We start from the raw sequence: 11,971 nt of genomic DNA on the forward strand, positions 1-11,971 counted from the left end.
CTCTCTCTCCCGGTGGCGCCGGAGCGCCGTTGGGGAAATCATTGTGACGACGATATACACCAACAACTTTGACGCCGTCAACACCAACTCTCCCCCCTCTATGCAGCGTTGTAACCTCTCTTCTACCACCTGTAATCTCTACTTAAACATGGTGCTCAACGCTATATATTATTTCCCAATGATCTATGGCTATCTTATGATGCTTGAGTAGATTCGTTTTGTCCTATGGGCTAATCGTGATCTTGGTTGGTGTGAGTGTGTATTTTATTATGGTGCTGTCCTATGGTGCCCTCCGTGTCGCGCAAACGTGAGGGGTCCCCGCTGTAGGGTTCTGCAATACGTTCATGGTTCGCTTATGGTGGGTGGCATGAGTGATAGAAGCATAGACCCGAGTAAGGGGGTCATTACGTATGGAAGTGAAGAGGAGTTGATACTTAATGTTATGGTTGGGATTTACCTTAATGATCTTTGGTAGTTGCGGATGCTTGCTAGAGTTCCAATGATAAGTGCATATGATCCAGGTAGAGAAAGAATGTTATCTCATGCCTCTCCCTCATATAAAATTGCAACAATGATTACCGGTTTAGTTATCGATCACCTAGGGACAAATGACTTTCTAGTGTGACAAAAGCTATCTACTTTTATTGTCTTGCAATTTTATTCGTAGTTTTATTCTCGCAAAGTACTTCTAGATTTTTTTCTTGTTTTAGGTAAAGCAAACGTTAAGTGTGCGTAGAGTTGTATCGGTGGTCGATAGAACTTGAGGGAATATTTGTTCTACCTTTAGCTCCTCGTTGGGTTCGACACTCTTCTTTATCGAAAAAGGCTACAAACAATCCCCTATACTTGTGCATTATCAAGACCTTTTTCTGGCGCCGTTTCCGAGGAGCAATAGCGTGGGGTGTATATTCTTGTGTGTGCTTGTTTGCTTTATCACTAACTAGTTTTATTTTCTGTTCTAAGTTGTTCTTTATCTTTAGTTATGGATATGGAACACGAAACACCAAAATAATTAGTTGTACTTGCTACTCATGGAGATGGGGAACCTCCTAAAACTGTCGATGCTCGTTATGTGAAAAATATTAATCACTACTTTGATAATCCTGAGAAAACCCCATTCAACTTGATAATCGGAGACACGTTGGATCAATGTGGATACTTAAGGGATTACCGCTTGACTAAAAAAGGGAACCTGTTATGGGATCAAATTCATATGTTGCATTGCTATGCTCGGGATCTATGCCTGAGGAATGATTATACTTGTTTCTCTAGGATGAAGGCTCCCCACCTTCCCTTTTCATGCAAATTTAAAGAATATGAAACCTTAGCTTCTTATGCTAATGGTAGATATGATTACTATGATGTGGAACGAATAGAAGAATTTGTTGCTTTTAAGGGTGCTTATGAGATTGAATCTTTCTTTGAAAAGTATGAAGATTATGATGATGCTGTTTACAGACCTGAAAATTTGCTATACATAAATATTGCTATGATAATTATGAATATAATGCCGATGTTAATGAGTTCATTGAGAAAATCTTCGCTGTCCAAGAAGAGACTAATATTTTGCAGGAGTCTATGCAAGAAGAAATTGATGAAATTGTGAGCTCATTAGATGAAAAAGATGATGAGGAGAGCGAAGAACAAATGGAGGAAGAACGGATTAGCTACCCGTGCCCACCTTATAATGAGAGTAACTCTTCAACTCATACATTGTTTAATGTCCCTTCACGTTTACCGAAGGATGAATTCTATGATAATTGTCATGATCCTGTTGATTCATTTGAAATATCCCTTTTTGATGAACTTGATGCTTGCTATGCTTGTGGCCATGATGCCAATATGAATTATGCTTATGGAGATGAACTTGCTATAGTTCCTTATGTTAAGAATGAAATTGTTGCTATTGCACCCGCACATTATAGTCCCATTATCTTTTTGAATTCTCCAAACTACACTATATCGGAGAAGTTTGCACTTATTAAGGATTACATTGATGGGTTGCCTTTTACCGTTGCACATGATGATTTTGATGAATATAATATGCATGTGCTTTCTGTTCCTAGTTGCAATTATTATGAAAGAGGAACTACATCTCCATCTCTTTATGTTTCCAACACGATAAAATTGCAAGAAATTGCTTATGCTATGTATTGGCCTTTACTTGATGTGCATGAATTGTTCTTGTATGACATGCCGATGCATAGGAACAGAGTTAGACTTCGTCATTGCATGATATATGTTGCTATGTGCTCACTACTAAATTATAAATCATTGTTAATTAAAATTGGCTTTGATATACCTTGGGATCTGGGTGGATTCATTACTTGAGCACTTTATGCCTAGCTTAATGGCTTTAAAGAATGCGCTGCTAGGGAGACAACCCGGAAGTTTTAGAAAGTAACTTTGTTCTGTTGAGTACTTTTATAAAGTTTAAAAACCAAAAAATATAGCAGGGAACCTAAACCTCACAAAAAGAAAAGTGAAAGTGAGAAAGACGAACACCGTTGAAGTGGGGGACGTCCTTGAACTTTGCTCATGCCCATGGAAACTTTGTGAATCTCAATTACATAAACTTTTCAACAAAAATAATTATCCCCTTGTACAAATCCATTGTATTATAAAAATAATGTGCCAAGATTTTCCTTTAGGATGATTAGATTGCTTATTGGTAGGTGCGGTGCAAAAACAGAAACTTTGGCCGTAGTGCGTGATTTTACATTTTTTACTGGAACGTCAAAAGTTTCTGAAATTTTTACACATTATTGCTATACAAACTTTTTATTTTGTCCTAATATTTCAGAATTTTTGGAGTTACAGAAGTATGGCCAAAGTTCAGATTACTACACACACTACAAAAAAAGACACATCCGTGACATTTTGGGCCGAACAATTTTTTTCTGTCATACATATGACACTTCTATGACGATAATGGTGACAAAACCCGGTATCATCATAGATGTGGTGGGATCCTACTTCTATGACAAAAAATCATGACAGAAAATGGGCTTTTCGTCCTGGGCGGGCCGGAGACGCAACTGCATGACATTCTTTAGGCCGTCCATGACGTAAAAAACCGTGGTAGAAGCGAGGGGGAGGAAAATTTTGGGGATTTCCCAGTTACGGTGGGAGGTCGGGGGCCGAGCAATGCGCATTTCTCTCGTACATGTACGCGCGTGTGTGCGAGGCGTTGGCTCTAACTGAACCCGAGCGAGGCGTTGGGCTCTAACTGAACCCGAGCGATTGCACTGCCACTACAAGAAATATGTCAACTTGTGACCACCACTATTGGTCACTGAATGGTCACAAATTTCCATTGGTGACCTTTTTGTGACCAAAAACATAAGGTCAAAAGCTGGCCGTCATAAACTGACTATAGCGACCTTTCTTCTGGAATGGTCGAAGATGTTTACGACCAAAATACGTCTACTGTGGCGTTTTGGTCACTAGCAACCTCCCAAGGCCACGTAGGCATCCAACGTGGCAATTTGACGTGGCACAAGATTCAGCCCAGTCCAATTCGGCGTTTTACATGGGCCGAGCCCATTAATTCAGCCCATTTAATTTATTTTTTCCCTGTGCTTTGATTAGCTAAATAGGCCTGGCCCAACAATCAGGACTTTTTTTTTCTGAGATGCAGTCTTTTACAATCCATTTTTTGGGGGCCTCAACCCTTTTAGAATCTGAAATTTATATTGCTCTTTTTAGAAACAAGTCCAACATAGTTTGGGCCGTGGCCTTTTTAGAGCCCAAGTATTGAGTGCAATATAAATTCTGGACATGGCCTTTTTATAATCCAATAGTGGGCCAAGCCCTCTTTTATTTACAGCCAATATTCTCAAATCAGTATAGTAACAGTACTTCTTTCCCACAGTAATAACACAAGTATAGAAAACTTTCTCACACAACTTTATCTCGCATAACATTAGACAGACCAACACATATCAATAACTTATCTCCTATGTTCACAAGTACATAACTTTTATCTCACACAACATTATACAAAACTATATCTTGCAGGTTCAAATCACATAAACTTTATCTAACAGGTTCCCCGCAACAAAAGATGATCCAAATAACCTGCACATTCAAAAAGAAAAAGCAATATGTCAAAGAGAGACAAACAAAAAATAGAGACTTGCATCAAGTTGACCTGATGATGTACAAATAGTAACCAAACTAGCATCTACTTTGCCCGAGAGATAGCATGAAGCAGTTTTGATGCCATTTATGCATTATTTCTGAGACTAGCAGCAAAAAATACATAGGATGCCAAACAGCCGGCACCAGCTAAGATCGGTTAGTTGTTGGCTACCACCGATGGCGAGAACTAAACGAGCAGGTTAGATCCATTGGGCTGGGTTGGATTGGATTGATGCTGACAAAGTGACAACAGGAAGGTAATGAGCACATACAACTAGCTCTAGTATACTGGCATGCATGAGCACTTGTTAATATTTATATTCATAACAGCAACCTATAACCACCTACGCATACAAATCAGAAAGCACACATATATACTGAACAAAAGCAACGGCCATGAATAGATGACTTAACAGTTCATGTTTTTTAACAAAACAAGAGTGGACATCTCATAGTGAGTCTAATACAACTACACTAAGCAGAGAACCACATCAAGACATGAAGAGTAAGCCATCATAGTATAGGAGGATTGGACTGCATACCTAGTCGTCCTTGAGGTAGAGGACCATCTTGGTACCCCTGCCGAGCTGCTCCCCAAACGTATCATGAGTGACGGTGAAGGAGCTATCGGCCTGGGACTCCCACACGTACTGCCCGTCGTTGTTGTGCTTCATGGTGACGATAACCCTCTCGGCAACAAGGTAGGCAGAGTAGAAGCCAACACCAAACTACCCAATCATGGACACATCGGCACCGGCGGCGAGGGCCTCCATCGGCACCGTACTGATCTTGTCGAAGGCCTGCGAAAATCACACCGGAAAACACACCATGTCAGCCCAGGAACAAATCTCGCACGCCACGAATCAAACCGCGGGTCAACGGATCTGGCTCGGCAGAATCTAAAGCCTGGCGTAAAATGGCCAGTGTAATTAATGGCCAGTGCTACCAGTATTGAATGTACCACATCGGCAAGCATTATATAGTACTACTATGTAATTGATATGCAAAAGAAGATGCATCTCCCATGTTCAGCAATCAGGATCAACCATGAAGTTTCTACTACTCCTACACCATTTTAGCTAATCATTTAAGATGATCATTTAAGATGCTAATATTTACTTGTCAAGTACAGTTATTGTTACTCTAAGATTTTAGCTAAGTAAATATAAAGATAAGAAGACACTTTGCCACCAATATTTTGTGACATCTGTAGAATTCGTACCTCATAAACATGCATGAAATGTCTATCTCAAACAAGTATACATACTGATCATGTTTAATTAGGCCAGCAGCACAAAATAACCAATTATATTGCCTTATAAGAAGCTATTTGCATAAAGTAGAGAACTACAAAACAAGCTATTAACCATCCTACTGGTAGCAAGGACATAAAGATAATCACTTAATAAGATAAGAAGCAGACATGAATCACATAACTATTTACAATTCAATATCCCAACTGAGAGTGAACATGTATTAAACATTTCCTGCATTTCAATACATGCATGACAGATTCACAGCATAACTATATATAGCTGTACGAACATGCATGAACAGGAAAGCAACCAAACTACAAGAACATATAAGGAAACAGAAGGAATCACTATAACCTATGGAGTGACAAGCACATATATGAACTCAAAGTAATGCCTAGCTCGCGCATATATGAGCCGTGCCGTTGAGTCCCGCAGCCACCAACTCGTACCGCTCGCTGCCGCGGTCACCACCTTCGTCGTCGACACGGCGGTGCTGCCAGACCTGCAAAAAACGGAGGAGGCGTGAATGGACATCACACTTGCCAACTAATTAACTATAGCTTGCTACAGAAACATTTCGTTATCAAATTTGATTCAGGAACTAGCTTATTGAGTATGACAAAAATGCTTAGAATAAAAATCATTTCAAGAAATGCTGCAGTAGCTAAAAAACAAATTAAGCTATACCATTTTAGGAAAATGTGTAAGCTGTTCAACTTTTCTCACATTCACTCCAACTGCTTCCAAACACTAACTAGGTAACAGAATTACTTAAGACTGTAGCCCGGGAATTCGTTATTCATGCTAATATAAAATTCGCTCAAATGGAACCTTGGAAACACCCTTTCCCAAGTTGTCAGATCCACCGTCCCTCAGTTCCAAAGCTTCATAAAGACCTACAGAAGAGGGATGATTCAAACAAGATTAGTTCAACAAAAATAATAAAATAACATTCGGTAAATAATGATACAAATAAGAGTTTGGAACAGGATACATTTTGGTGAAGTGTCTGTCAGGGAGAAGTGATTCAGAGTTTCAAAGTGAAGTTGTTTCTGAATACTAGTAGTGTAATTACTAATTAGCTAGCTAGATGTGTGCATGAAAGCTACTGTTCCTATTGGGTTGCAGCTTGTACTAGTTAGCTAGCTAGCTAAGGACTTGATAGTATTCTTTTTCCAGATAAAGAGCTGATGCTACTAGTCTAATCACACAGTTTTAACCAGATTAGAGCAAAGACAACACGCCAACGGTAGAACCAAGACCAAGTCTCGGCAATCCAATAGGAATCTCTGGAGCTCCATATATCGCCACACACACGACCACGCACCACCTGGCCGCCCCCATCGCAAGTTTGCAGCACACCACCGCACCCGACATTGCAGCAAGCGCGCGCTCACGCACATAGCACTGGTGCAAGGTCATGGGGGGCACGCAGGTCATACCTGTGTGGGCATCGGTACTCGTCGCAGTAGAGCACGAGCTGGTGGTCAAACACAGTGAGCACGAGCTGGCGGTCAAACACAGTGAGCACGAGCTGGCTATGTGTCGGTGGAAGACGACGGAGGCGTCCACCACAAGCATCACCGTCGCCTCGCCGGCGCATCACATGGAGATCGTGGAGCGCCGGCACCTGACCTGCTCGATCTGGATGCCCCAACACCGAGGGAGATAGGGTGAGCAGAGGATGGGGCGGATGGATCTAGGAATGCTAGGTACATGAACCACTCGGTGTTCTTGTTCAGATCCGGCGGGGGCACCGCCTGTACGTACTGGCGTGAGCGTGCTGCGGGGCGGTGGCTCCTCCCGTCCGGCTCGGCGTCGCGGATATGGAGATAGGGCGAGGGGATAGGGGCGGCGGCGGCAAGGTCGCTGGTGATGGAGCACGGTGGCGGTTGTGGGTAGGGTTTGGGGTGGGGCAGAGAGAGCTGTGGGCATGGCGGATCTGACGGCGCCCGCCTCCTCGATCTAGGGGCCCGCTGTGGGATAGAAGGTGAGGGGAGGTGGAGAGGATCGGGGGCAGAGGGCGGATGTCACCGGTGGAGTGGAGGTAGGCAGCAGCGGGTGATGGGTAGGTGGGTGCGGCGGATGTGGAGGAGAGGAGAGGAGAGATCCCGGGGTGGGAAAGGAATGGATAGATTAGGTCACGGTTGGTCTGGGGTCGTGGGGTGGCTGGCTCGGGATGGTTGGATGGACGGGTGGATGGACGGATTTACGCCATGTCATCGATCCATGCCTTAGCTGATTCCACCAATAAGAATTAAGGTATGTAAAAAAATATGTTGTTTTTTCTTATAGTTTTTATCCTCTTATTCAGGGCAAACATTCAACATATTAACCACTTAGGCCCCGTTTGATACCTCTGCATTTTCTACGTATTTAAAGAGTGCTACGGTTTTTTCAAATACCATGGTTTTAAAGAATACTACAGTTTTTAATACTTTGGTTTTTTAGTACTTTACTATCAAACACAGCCTTATAGTTTATTAAAATGAATCAATATAGTGCACATGTGTGTATCTTGGGATGACAAACAATGTTGATTTGGGGGGTTCCATTTTCTTTGCACAAAAAAAATCATTTTTCATTTTCCGAGTGCACAAAAAGGGTTTTTTGTGAAGAACCTAACAAATATTTTTTCCAAAATTGTACCAAATCATTTTTCTAAAATACTAGGCCATATTTAATGCACAATTGACCAAATGGTTTGGTGTCAAAATATTTGATCCACCTCTCGTGAAAAAAGACGATTTTCTGCCGATTCAGCACGAAGCGGGTAAAATTTGAACTGCAGCTGCCTCGTAGTTTGCTTTTTATTTTTTCCAAAAATCATTTATAGGTACATAAGTATCTATTTAATCAGAGAAACATTAAAAGTTTTCCAAGATTCAACCACTAGCTAGGAACGGTCATGCCTCGCCGTTTTGACCGCATTTTGAAATGGGCATAAAAAATTCAAAAAATTGGAAAACCTTCGCATTGTGTCATGATATGTGACCAAGTTTCCAGGAAAAATAATAGACTTGTAATACGACAATTATTTTAAAAAAGTGCTCTAAAAAATGAGCTATCATGCATGAAGATTCATGGCTTTCAAGCCAAATGATCAATCTTATGGCCACATTCATGGCATAGTTAATCAAATAATCTCATATTGTGAACAATGGTGCATCTTCGAATTCCAAACAATGTTTCCTAAGGGAGTTTTCATTTTCTTTGCATGGAAAATTCATTTTCCATTTTTTGAGTGGCCGAAAAGAGGTTTTTTTGTGAAGGACCTACCATATATTTATTGCAAAATTGGACCTAATCAATTTTCTAAAATTCTAGGACATATTTAATGCACAATTGACCAAGTGGTTGGGTGTAAAAAGTTTTGATCCACCTCTCGTGAAAAAGACAAATTTCTGTCGATTTAGTAGGAAGCGGGTAAAATTTCAACTACAGCTGCCTCGTAGTTTGCTTATTATTTTTTCAAAAATCATTTGTAGGTACATGAGTATCTATTTAATCATAGAAACACCAAAAAAATTCCAAGATTCAACCACTAGCTAGGAACGGTCATTCCCTCCGTTTTGACCGCATTTTGAAACGGGCATAAAAAATTCAAAAAAAACAAAAAATTGGAAAACCTTCGGATTGTGTCATCATATGTGACCAAGTTTCCAGGAAAAATAATAAACTTTTAATATGGAAATTATTTTAAAAAAGTGTTCTCCAAAATGAGCTATTATGCGTGAAGATTCATGGCTTTCAAGCCAAATGATTAATCTTATGGCCACATTCATGGCATAGTTTTCTCAAATGATGTCTTATTGTGCACAAGGGTGCATCTTGGAATTCCAAACAATGTTGCCTAAGGGAGTTTTCATTTTCTTTGCACGGAAAATTCATTTTCCATTTTCCGAGTGCCTGAAACAAGTTTTTTTGTGAAGGACCTACCATATTTGTTGCAAAATTGGACCAAATCAATTTTCTAAAATACTAGGCCATATTTAATGCACAATTGACAAAATGGTTGGGTGTCAAATTTTTTGATCCACCTCTATTGAAAAAGACAAATTCCCGCCGATTCAGCAGGAAGCGGGTCAAATTTGAACTGCAGCTGCCTCATAGTTTGCTATTTTTTTTCCAAAAATCATTTCTAGTTACATAAGTACCTATTTAATCATAGAAACACCAAAAAAATTCCAAGATTCAACCACTAGCTAGGAACGGTCATTCCCGCCGTTTTGACCGCATTTTGAAACATGCATAAAAAATTCAAAAAAAATCAAAAAATTGGGAAACCTTTGCATTGTGTCATTATATGTGGCCAAGTTCCTAGGAAAAATAATAAACTTGTAATACGGCAATTATTTTTAAAAAGTGTTCTCAGAAACGAGCTATCACGTGTGGAGATCAATGGCTTTCAAGCCAAATGATCAATCTTATGGCCACATCCATGGCATAGTTTGTTCAAATGATCTCATATTATGCACAAGGGTGCATATTAGAATGGCAAACAATGTTGCCTAAGGAAGTTTTCATTTTCGTTGGACGAAAAAACCATTTTCCATTTTTCGAGTGCCTGAAAGGAGGTTTTTTGTGAAGGAACTACCAAATAATTGTTGCAAAATTGGACCAAATCATTTTTATAAAATACTAGGCCATATTTAATGCACAATTGACAAAATGGTTGGGTGTAAATTTTTTTGATCCACCTCTCGTGAAAAAGACAAATTTCCGCCGATTCAGCTGGAAGCGGGTCAAATTTGAACTACCGCTGCCTCATAGTTTGCTATTTATTTTTTCCAAAAACATTTCTAGTTACATAAGGAACTATTTAATCATAAATACATGGTTTGGTGGCGATACGTCGAGGTTTGGGCGGTGGCCGAGGGCCCCAACTCTAGAGCGTGTAAACTCGCATGCCCGTCGCATGGTCACCGCGTGACCGTAATGTTGCCATGTGTTCTGGACGGCCTAGGCATGTCTAGTGGGTTGGGCACTCCCCAGGTTGGTGCTAGGAAGAAAATTACAACATAAGATTCTCACGAGGAGACCGATTGATGCTCAAACATGAATTAGCAGCCAAGTGTTTGATTAGCGGTACGGTAAATGCACATGGCCAATGGGCATGAGTTTTGGCTGAGGATGATCATCTACTAAGGAGAATGTCTTCACAAATTTTTAGCTCAAAAGGAGGATCCTAGGTGGTACTTGCTTTGCAAAGTACCACGCTGGACAAAAATATGAATGTTGAAGCTGGGCTCAAAATAATGAATGGAGTGAGCTGAAATTTTGTGGAGGATGGTTATTTGGGCATAGGAAAGCATTGTAGAAAATTGATACCATTTGGACATGCCAAAGTAGTACTTCCTTCACAATTCTCTTCTATGGACAGAAACTTGGGAAAACTAGTGAGAGAGATTGGATGAATGAAATGAGCTCAAAATTGGTGTAGGTAAGTTACTTAGGTATGGTCACGCGCTGGTAAATTTTCAGATCATTTGGGTAAGCCTAGCTAGTACTTACTTCACAAAGCTTCTCTCGAGGTAGAAACTTTGGAAATTTCCCGAGAAAGATTTACTAGGAAAATTGAGCTGAATATTATCATGTGGCAATGATTTGGGTATGGAAGAGTGCCCGAAAAGTTTGAGGGTAATAGGAGGGGTCTATATAACACTTGCTTTGCAATGTGCCAATTTGGCCATAAAATATAAATTGAACCTGGGCTCACATAGATGATTTGACTGAGCTGCAATTTGGAGGAGGTTGATAATTTTGGCATATGAAGGAACTGTATAAATGTCATGTCATTTAGAGATATAAAAAAGGTACTTCCTTCACAATGCTTCTAGGTGGACAAAAACTTTGGAAATTTTCCGAGGAAGATTTGCTAGGCAAATGGAGCTGAATTTTGTCATGCGGTAATAATTTGGATAGGAAAGAGTGCCCAAAAATTCCGAGGGCAATCAAGAATATATAAATAGCACTTCCTTCATAAAGTGTTATTGTGAATAGAATAGGAAAATGAATATTTTTGAATTAGTTTTGAACTAGGCAAGGAAGGATTTTTACATATTTGATGAAGATATGCCCCAAATAATTTATGAGATTTTTTTGGGAATTTTGGGAATGATAGAAATATAGGTTGCTTCACAACCTAGGGCAAAAACTGCCACATATGGACATGACACATAGGCAAAACTGATGAGATGGCGCCTAGTCATCACAACCCACCACAATCTACAAGGCTATGACCATCTATATTGGTCATTAACAACTAGAAATAAGGCAGCGGACTAGCACTGTTTGCTTTGTGACCATTTCGTGTAAGGAAATTATGACCTTTCTGACCAAAATGGTCGCAATGGTTTAGGGTTTGGACCCCCTGAACAGCTTTTGACCAATTGGTCTAAAATGGTCATAAATTTATGACCAATTCTTCGAGGGTCACTGACAGAAGGTCATAAGTTGACATATTTCTTGTAGTGTGCAGGCTACGCGTTACTGAACCTGAGAGATCGATCGATGGCTGTTAATTGAACCCGATCGAGCGATTCCTTGGCTACTGCTGCTAACTGAAGCCG

General features: G+C 40.3%; 1 pseudogene; it reads right to left on the minus strand.

Moving 5' to 3' along the window:
• Positions 1–4,685: 4,685 nt before the first annotated feature.
• Positions 4,686–6,776, minus strand: LOC119271227 (annotated as a pseudogene).
• Between the last annotated feature and the right edge of the window lie 5,195 nt (positions 6,777–11,971).

This window comes from Triticum dicoccoides, chromosome 3A, assembly GCF_002162155.2.
Source record: "Triticum dicoccoides isolate Atlit2015 ecotype Zavitan chromosome 3A, WEW_v2.0, whole genome shotgun sequence".
Classification (NCBI taxonomy): domain Eukaryota; kingdom Viridiplantae; phylum Streptophyta; class Magnoliopsida; order Poales; family Poaceae; genus Triticum; species Triticum dicoccoides.